Raw genomic sequence first — 10577 nt, 5'->3', positions numbered from 1 at the left:
TAATCTATTTTAATTCTTAGATACGTATAGATTAGAGTCATTCTCGTAACAACCAATCAAAATAACATCATAAGATCGAACACTTAGAATCCGTACAAATTCAGACTATCTTCTTGTTAAAATTGTCAAATTAAATTGACTTTTATTCTCCTCAATGACATTGCATTAATGCACCAGAAGGCCGGTAGTTTCTGAAAAAAATCATAATATGTTATAAAATTATTTTTAATACAAAAAGCTTAAGAGAAGAAAATTTAAATATAATACCAATCTTTGAATTGCATCTTTAAGGTTAGAACGAATTTTTCAAAACTGAACCTAAGTTGAGAAAATTCAATCTCATTATATGTTCCACTTCGAATATTTTCAGACAAACATAGAAAACGTGGAGGGGATGTAACTTGAACTTGACATACAAAACTCCTTAGAAATAATTGTCCAATCAAATAAGAATAACAGATTAGAAAAAAAAAAGAATGCTTTGATTCTTAGATTTAGACTCACTACTAACCAAAAAGAAATACTATATAAAAAATAATTATAGAAATTAATTATTGTAATATCAATTTACCACTATGAACGTTAGTATCATATTTATAGCAATTAGAATTATAAATTTATGTTTAATTTTTTATATAATTATAATTAAGATATTTTTAAATTAGTATAAATATGTATTATTTATTAAATGCTAATTGTAATATAATTCTAATAAAAATATTTTTTTAAATAAATTTAGAAGAGAGAATAGTGCTTTTATTTTGAAAAGAAAATAAATTCATGAGGAATTGACACCTTACTTTCATTAGTTAGGAAAAAATCCAATTTTAGTATATTAAGTAGTTTATTTTATATAATTATAATAAAGGTATTTTCCTAAATTAGTATAATCATACATTATTCATTAAATGCTAATTGTAATATAATTATAATAAATATATTTTTCTAAAAATAATTTTAGAAGAGAGAATAGTGCTTTCATTACATGAGAATAGTACTTTCTAAAAATAAAGATATTTTTTCTAAATTAGTATAATCATGCATTATTCATTAAATGCTAATTGTAATATAATTATAATAAAAATATTTTTTTAAAAATAATTTTAGAAAAGAGAATAGTACTTTTATTACATGAGAATATATAGTACTTTCTAAAAATAAAGATATTTTCTTAAATTAGTATAATTATGCATTATTACTTAAATGCTAATTATAAAATAAACTTTAAAAAAAAATAGTACATTCATTTTAGCAGGAAAATAAATTTATAAGAAATCGACACTTCACTTTTATTAGTCGAAAAAAAATCCAATTTTAATATATTAAGTAGATAAATAAAAACCTTAATTGATTACACTTCTATTTTTGTTTATTTATTATAATGTCATGATTGACTCATCCCTTAAAATAGCGCATTAATTTGAAGACTCGATCGCACCGAATATATAATGTATCATTCTTGAGTTTTTCACCCACCGTCACTTATTCAAAATTCTATATCCGTATTGATGAGTTTTATTATGTATATCTCAATTATATCTTTTAATTGATTATTTCTATAAATAAAAGGTTTAATTGACTACATTCTGATTTTTCTAAAAATATATACTTGGCAATCATTTCATTTTTAAATGGATTTATATGAGAGAACTAATTTAAAAAACAGGCACTAAAATACATCAAATCATCCAATTTTGTGTGCTGCTTTACCTAGTTATTTAAATCTTTAAACCAACAATGATAGATTGATTATATCTCAAATTCATCTCATATTTCATCTTTTTTATAAATAAAATCTATAATTAATTAAATTATATCTTTTTAATTTTTTATGATTGAATCATTCTTAAATATAGAACGTGTACTTTAATTTTGTCTCTTAAATGCACTCCATATATAAAATATTCATCATGTACCATTCTCAGAATGTGACATTTTCAGCTGCGCCGCTTTGATAGCAAAAAATATTACGACTTCATATACTTAATAATAAAATAAGAATTTTTAACTCGAAACCGTATCGCTGTTTTTTTTAAAAAACCAAAAAAATACTTTATCTTAAAAACAGACAGCCATATACATATGTATAGAAGTTCTTACATAAGTAGTTTGTATGATTATATTATACATATAGAATGTACAATTCCCATCCCTCTTTTAAAATACAATATTGATGGCGAGAAAAAAATAAATAATAATTAAACTAATATAACAACAAAATCGTATAAACAAAATTGTGATTAAACTCTTCATAAGCCTCTTCATTCGTCTTCTGAAAAGATAAAGCTGTAGGAGGGTGAGAACCTAACCACACGGGCTCACCTCGGAGTTTCAGAATTGTCATAAGAAGATATTTAATAAGAAAATCGTTTTCAAACTCAGTTATTATCGTTGTCTTATGAATCCTTTGAAAACCGATAGTGTAACTATCAAAAATTCAAAATCAAATTAAAAAAAATACTCCCTTTTCAGATAAAAAAATCTTAAAAGTTTCCTAACAATATAAATAACCAACCTATTCCAAACATAGGTTCAATAAGTCTATGCTGAACCAGCTTGATATTTCATACTTTACTAAACCACAACAGAAACCAATCACGGCCTCCGACCAATCACATAATCAATCACGGCATCAAGCCCAAATAACTCAATCAACATCCAATTCACCACAACTCAACGAATTTCAGTCACAAACACAAGTAATGAAGTTCAAACACAATCAAGAGCAATTACATCAAGTATAGAAATTAGTAATTAAACAGAATTATTCACATAGGCAAATCAATTATAATATGCACACCTAAACAATGTCACATAGATGCATATGATGAATGTCTGTCCTATGTACACTACTAGAAAACTAGTTATTACAGACGGATATTTCCGACGGATTTTATCCCACGGAAATACAGACAAAATTTCAGAAGAATTTTTTGTCGGAAAACAAAAAAATGAATTAGCATAAATTACAGACGGAAAAAGAAATCCGTCTATAATTCTGTCGAAAAAATTAATTTTTTTCGTGGAAAATAGTTACAGACGGAAAATCCGTCTGTAATTAAATAGACAAAAACACTGAGTTTTATTAAATTATTACAGACGGAAAATCCGTCTGTAATTTAAAATTTTCCGCCGGAAAAAAAACACTTAAACCTAATCTAACCTCTCTCTTTCTCGGGCTCCATTCACAAATAACTTAAACCTAATCTACTCCCCATTCGCAATGCCTCCGTCGAAGAACCCCTACCCCCCTCTTTCTCGAGCTCCATTCGCAATGCCTCCGTCGAAGATCGCAATGCCTCCGTCGAAGAACCCCTAACCACGACGAAGAACCCCTAACCCTCCTTTGAGTTTCTTCGCTCTTCTCTCGCCACTCTCACCCTCAAGCTCACTGAGTCTCACCACTCTCACGGCTGGTCTCGCCGTCGACCTCTCTCTATCTCTCCGGAATATCGCTTCTCTCGCGGGCGTTTCAGACTCAAGGTCGTCACGCTCTGTTTCCGCTGCTGCTCTGTCACCGTCGCTGCTCTATCATGCTCTGTCACAAGTGAATCAATGGAATTCGACCCGATCCCAATCGGTTCCTGCTCCAAAGAGAACCACAGCATCTACCAGCAATTGTTTAAATTACGCCGATTCAGGTATGCATTATTTAAATTACGCCGATAAACTTTAGGGCTCAATTTTTCTACGCCAGTTTAGCTAGGTTTATCATACTCTGCTTTTGTGGCTCAATTGTTTAATGGTTCCAACTATTATATAAAGCAAAACAAAAAGTATACAAAATTAATTGAAGCAAAAAAGCTTGATTGAAGACACTGTGATAGTCAAGTCCAAATAAAGAGAATGTGACTAGTAATGAATAAATTAAAGTTGCATGATATTTCGTTAAATGTTAAAATATTTTTTAAATATATATAAGGCAATTTTGAACTATATAGTTTGCACATTTGTTTGAACTTCTGCAGCAAAGCATTGCCGTATGGAGTTACTCATGCAGCAAAGGTTAGTGGCTTGCCCATGGTTTCTTGATCAAGTCCTCCTTTAGCAAAATTCTTAGTGTCTTATTTTTATATCTGTAGTGTAAGTACCGCTGGATCAGCTTTAGAGCATATGAAGATGACTCATGAGGCTGTAAATGAGAAAGAGTCCAAGCATATTTCTGCAACAGTGTTACTAATCAGGTATCTAGTGAATTGATTGTGAGAAACTAAGTGTTTTTTTTATATTTTTTTAGTTCCCCTTTCATGTGAGAAATTACCTGATAGCTATTTTAAATTTTAGCTCTACAAAATTGAAGCTAGGAAGCTCAGCAAGAAAGGCCGGTGGCCAGAGATGAGTGTAACAGAAGGTAAATTATAATATAGACATCTTCAGAGAGAACGTGGTAAGTGTTATTATAGGCATGAACATTGAGTTTTGAGGTAGAGAGGAGAATGAATATGCCATGCGGCAATACTCTGTAAGTTTTGTTTTGATATATTTTTTTTTAATTTTATTTTTAGATAAAAGGATATTCGTTTTCCATAGATGGCATAATAAGGTGCCTACAGGATTCTAAAGTTATGAGGACAGTGAAAGACGTTTCCATAATAGCTGCCAGTGTTAAGAGTTTCAAGTAAAGCTTGAAGACTGTTCTTGTTGAAATTGAATAAGCTTAATGAGAGAATGACTTGGAAATAGCAAGAAGCTAGTTTCTTATTCACCTGAATCACCTGAAAGGCAGAAGATTTTACAGCAAGAACAGGAAAGGCTACTTCAATCACAAACGTTGCTCAATATGAAATATATACTGATGGATGCCACTCTAAGACAAAGAGAAGAGGTTCGTCTCTGAAAATTCTTGGTCTAGATGAAATTAATATGAAATATATACTGTCTTTCTGTTATTCATGTTTGGATTTGCATTCTGTAAATATAGGTACTTGCTAAACAGGATTTGCATTCATGTTTGATGTAAATGTGAGTCTATGTTTTTGTTCTTTTATTTCTCAAATCACAGTCAATGATTTTGATAAATTAATTCTGTGCAATTTCTGGTATGTAAGTAGAAAACTGATACCTAAATATACTTTTCATTTTTCATTAATACAAGTTTAAATTATATATAGCATTATATAGTTTGTGAAAATATACTTGTTCAAAATAGAAGGACATAGTTCCACACATATATGCCATGCTTAGGAAGATTGCACATATACTTGTTCAAAATATACTTGTTCATTTTTTTTCTCTGCAGAGGCACCCGCACCACAGCTCGACGGCAAGTCTCGCAACGATACTTTCGATCTTGACTTTGAAGAATGACTTCAAGCAGTTAGAAGGTACAACTTTAGTTCTTCTCAATTCTGACTCATCTTTTCAACCGCTATGAGGTGCAAAAGGGCGTTGTCTATGTGTTTGTTTGTTTGAATCTTTGTCTCTGGTTTCTTCTGTTCAAACCTGAAACAACAGCAGATAGGCCATTTTTGGCGTTTGTTTCTTCTGACTATTTTTGAGCTTTTAACATGAATCAATGTTAACAGCCACAACAGATTGTTCTATTTTATATTCACCAGATTTTGCGGACATGTCTTTGACTTCTTCTATGGCAATCAAAATCTATTGCTCAATGATATCAAAGGTTATTTATTAGAATAATCTTTATAAACTGTGACGTGTATAATGTAACTTCTTATATACAAAATTTATCACAGCTATCTTCTTTCCAACAATATAGCGGAGGGGGAGGAAGAAAGAAAAGGAAAAAGGAAAAACCATGGACTCAGTGGAATTAAAATGCTAAAATGTCAGAATTTTATATATATAATTTTGGATTGAATTTTACACACGTTCCAGTTTTTGCTAATCTCTTTTTGACACTTTTTTTGTTGGCATTATGCTTTATTTATTTATATATTTTTTGCTGTTGTAAAGATTAATTTTTTATTCAGAAATTGAATACTGCTGAGTACTTCTGTGACAGATTCAATCTCAAGCTGCACACTGCTGGGATCATTGCTGCCAGTTTCGGATTGGCGAATCTTTTCTCCAGGCCCGGTGGAGGGTTCATATCTGATGCAGTTTCAAAGAGGTTTGGAATGAGGGGTAGGCTCTGGGCCTTATGGCTTTGCCAAACATTCGCTGGTGTCCTCTGCATAATTCTTGGGCTTGTTGGATCTTTGAGTGTTTCTGTTGTTGTTATGATCATATTCTCTGTGTTTGTTCTAGCTACTTGTGGCATGACCTTTGGAATTGTTCCTTTTGTCTCAAGACGGTTTGTGTTCTTCTTATTCTTTTATTCTCTTTAGAGTTATCTTTAGTTCCATTGAATTGCTTTCCATTTTCTCCAGAGTGTTCTTTTAGTCAAGTTCAGACTCATTGACACAAAGAGGACAAAAATAGAAGTAAAAAAAAAAGTGGAATAGGATAGCTTAGAATTCAGCTGTCTCTCTGCTCCAAGTGACAGTCAGTGAGGTTAGCAAGCACACCCTGATTCTCAAAAAATTCTGTGTGATTTGTTTATCTATAGTGGTTGGATTAGGTCTTTTCTTGGGTCTTCTGATTGTGATTTTCCTATCAGAACACTTGCAAGGGGGTATTGATAATTGGTCAATGTCTGATCTATCTGCAGAGAAAATTTCTAATATAGAGGCTGATTGCTATTGGTGCTTGTCAAAATTACTGGATGGTATGTAAGACCATTACACGTTTGCTCAACCAGGAATTCAGAGGCTTGTTTTTAAGTTGAAGGAATTGGTCAAGAGGATTGATGGTAAGCTTTTCTTCGGGCTCATTAATTTTTCCATAATATCTGTGTATAATTACACGAACTTAATGCCTCATCATCGCACGTGGTTTGTATCTGTATTATTTCACCATGCCTCTAAAATAGTAATACAATCTGATATGTCCTAGTGAAACTTTTGAACCGTGCCAGAGCCTGTTTCAAGCCACATGGAGCTTCAAGGACTAGAATTTCTTCAGTTTGCTTTCTGCTGATTCAACTGCCTTCTAATCCGCGAGGTTTACTCCGAGAACTACTATTTTGTCTTTATAAGTGCTTATTGATTATGAAAAGCTTCATAAATGAATCTTAAAGTGATTTAATATCAAGTCCCAAGCACTTCGAAGTCTGATGGTGAAAAACTAAAATTAATAAACTACACAAATTTTGCATGATTTAACGATTTTGCCTAATCTGATATCTGATTTATGTAACCAGATACCCTTCCAACTTGTCACACGTCTCTGGGACACGTATCTAGTCGAAGGAGACGCCTTACCAGATTTCCTTCTGTATATATTTGCCAGTTTTCTTCTAACGGTGAGCAGCAATATGGGGTAGTTTTCTGTGTTCCCTTGAGACAAAAGAAAAAGAATCATTTGTTCATTGAAACAGTGAACAGGCTCTCTGTCCCTTTCCCTTTTGTTGTTTTGTGAAAGAGAGGAAGGGGTGAGAGAGAAGGGGATTGATGATTGTGCTTCTTATAATATAAATTGTAAAATAGATGTCAAGTAAATCTGGAAGTCTTCCAACAGCGTATATGCAAATCAAGACTGTTGATATAAGCCGTTTCTATTGGAAAAAAATGTTCATATATAACTTGTTCAAAAGGATTAACTTAAGTTGTTAAAACAAACACAAGTTCTTAAAATAACAACTATCATATAATAAAGTGTTTTCTTTTCTTTTCTTTTGTTTTTCTTTTTGTTCAGGAAATAGAAGCAAGTAAAGGTTGGAGAACATGGAAAGAGTACCAAATGAAAGTGAGATGTGAATGATAGACTTATGATGGCTGAACGTGCATTCACTGACAGAGATGGCCTCTTAGGAATGACATGGCATAAGCATTTGGTGAGTATATAGTTTTTTACTCTAATAAGCAAGTGTTTTCTAGGCCAGTTCCCTCATTCTTCTTCTGACTTATAATATCACATAGTCTCATTAACAAATGCCATGTGAACATTAGATGAATTCTACTGTTTTGAATGAAACCAGGGTTGATGAAATTGAAGAAACCAAGCAAGCAAAGCAGAGAAGAAACATCAAACATGGCTGCTACTGTTGGAATCACAGAACCACAAGGAGATCCAGAAAGTGTATTTGTCAATGGCTCTGAGCAAGTCACCATTATGCAATCTAAAAGTAATAGGATCAATATAAAATCTTGTTTGTTTAAATTGTTGAAAATGAGGGAACTAGTGGTGTCAATGAGTAATGTAAATAGTTATAGTTCTGTCAATGGTTTATTTTTTTGGGTATCTTTTTATTGAGATAGTGAGATATTGGTCAATGATGTTGAAAATAACATCCAATTTTATAGGTATCATGTAATGAATATTATGTTTATCTATATGATTTTTGGCCTCTTTTTTTTCAATTTACAGTGTGTTTGATGGAGGAAATTTAAAAAATAAACCTAAAGTATTCATTTTGCAATGGAAAAATTTAAAAAAATTTCTATTTTACTTTACCGACGGATTTACAGACGGATTTTCTGTCTGTAATCATAGTCTGAGATGATTTTCCAATGTTCAAATTACAGACGAAAAATCCGTCGGAAAATCTGTCTGTAATTACAGATGGAAAATCCGTCTGAAAATCTGTCTGTAATTATAGACGGAAAATCCATCGGAAAATCCGTCTGTAATTACAGACGGAAAATCCGTCGGAAAGTTTGTCGCCTTTGGGAAATGGACAGAAAATTTACAGAGGGAAAATCCGTCAGTAACTCGTAAAAATCCGTCTGTAATTTTCCGACGAAAAAAAATCTGTCGGTAAATAATTTCCGACGGGACTTTTACAGAGGGACAAAATCCGTCGGTAATTTCGTTGGTAACCAAAAATCCGTCTGTAATAAAGACTAAATCCGTCTGTAAATCTGTCTGTATTAATCCATTTTCTAGTTGTGGTAGCTAACCATATTGGACAGTCCTCTATACACGCATCCCAAAGCTCAATAATATCCATAGAAAAAATCCAAGCTCATCCATGAGGAGAGACAAAGTCCCAAGCTCAAATTCATATTTTTGCATGCCCATGCGAGAACTCAGGGAGTTATATTACCCAGTCACATCTTACGTACAGAGCGTCAACAATTTGTTTCAATTTTGCAAGTCTCATTTACTTTTTAGTTCATTTTCATCATCAATTCATATCTCATTTTCAAATTCATTCAAAAATCATACTTTAAAACCAATCCTCATCATCCTTCCTCTCATTCCGTTCATCAACAATCCCAATTCAAAACATAATTCATTCATTTCTAAGTAAATCAAATTTAAAACGTAACCATTTTCTTAATAACTCGAAATCAAACCATATAACCCTTAAATAGAAATCTTTTAAGTAACCATCCAAACAAAATCTCTAATTTTTTATAAAATTTCGATAACATTCCCTCTAAAACTCGGACTCTGCCCGACTTTTCAAATCCCATTCAAACATTCCTCAAACTTTTTTAAATCATTTCCAAAATCAAACCAATTTCAATATCTCAAATCATTTTCAATTCGCAAAAATCATTCCCGATAGATCAACAATCCAAATCCAATGTCTCAAATCCTTTTCAATACATCAAACTCATTTTCAATATCAAGACATTTCCAAATCTCAAAAAAACAAATTCGGCAACCACTAATTTAACAAAAATCAATCAGAAACCCAAATTATTCAATCTTCTCAAACAATCAATAATTCAACCACACAAACAATTACAATCGTCCAAAGTAACTCAAACCAATCCCTTAGACTTACGAATTCACAAAGATATACATTTCGTATTAATATCGATTTATAATAATTCTCAAAAATAAAATGAGTTTAAGTAAAGCACCTCTACCTCGATTAACCAAACTCAGGAATCAAACCCGACAACCCACTTATTCCGAATTAACAGCAACAATGGCAATGGCATTAGAACCAGCAGGAAACGGAAGAAACACACCGATAGTACTAAAACAAAGATATATTGACAGATGAAATTAGAACTTGGCAGGGATCAACAAAATTGGAATAAAACAAAGGTAAAAGCATGGTAGGTTCAAGAATTACAGAATTGAGACCAAGACAAGAAGGATGGTGATGTTGGTGGCTTTGATGGCGGTAGAGGCTCCGGTAGCAACTCTAGCAGTTCTCTAGTATCATTAATACTGTTCGGTAGGTCGGTTACCGGACGGTTCGGGTTAGGATCTGTTGTGAAGGAAGGGGCTCGTCGGGTCACAGTCTTCCAGTCCAGGGGGTGCGAGTTCCCGAGCACTTCGTGTGAGAAAAAAGGGGGGTGCCACCTGCAAAGACACTCCGACGCTCTTGTCAGAATATGTGCAGGCGGAATGAGGGTGGTGTAGGGATGTAACGTACCTTGGGGGAAGAGCCAGTCTTCCCCTTATATACATGTCAGTAGTGGGCCCCTCTGGAGGGCAGGCCCATATTTTCAAGGACGCTGTCCCATAGCTGCGGGAGAGCCGTACGGGACGCGTGTCTGGGTCGGTTGAGAGGCGCGTAGTCGGGCCGGGTGGAGCTCGGGTCGGGTTGACCCGCGGGAATCCTGGGCCGTAACAGTGCCCCCGATGCGTCAGTGATGGTCGTGAGGCGA

The sequence above is a fragment of the Arachis hypogaea genome, chromosome 18, assembly GCF_003086295.3.
Source record: "Arachis hypogaea cultivar Tifrunner chromosome 18, arahy.Tifrunner.gnm2.J5K5, whole genome shotgun sequence".
In the NCBI taxonomy this organism is placed as follows: Eukaryota; Viridiplantae; Streptophyta; class Magnoliopsida; order Fabales; family Fabaceae; genus Arachis; species Arachis hypogaea.
This window is presented reverse-complemented; position numbering follows the sequence as displayed.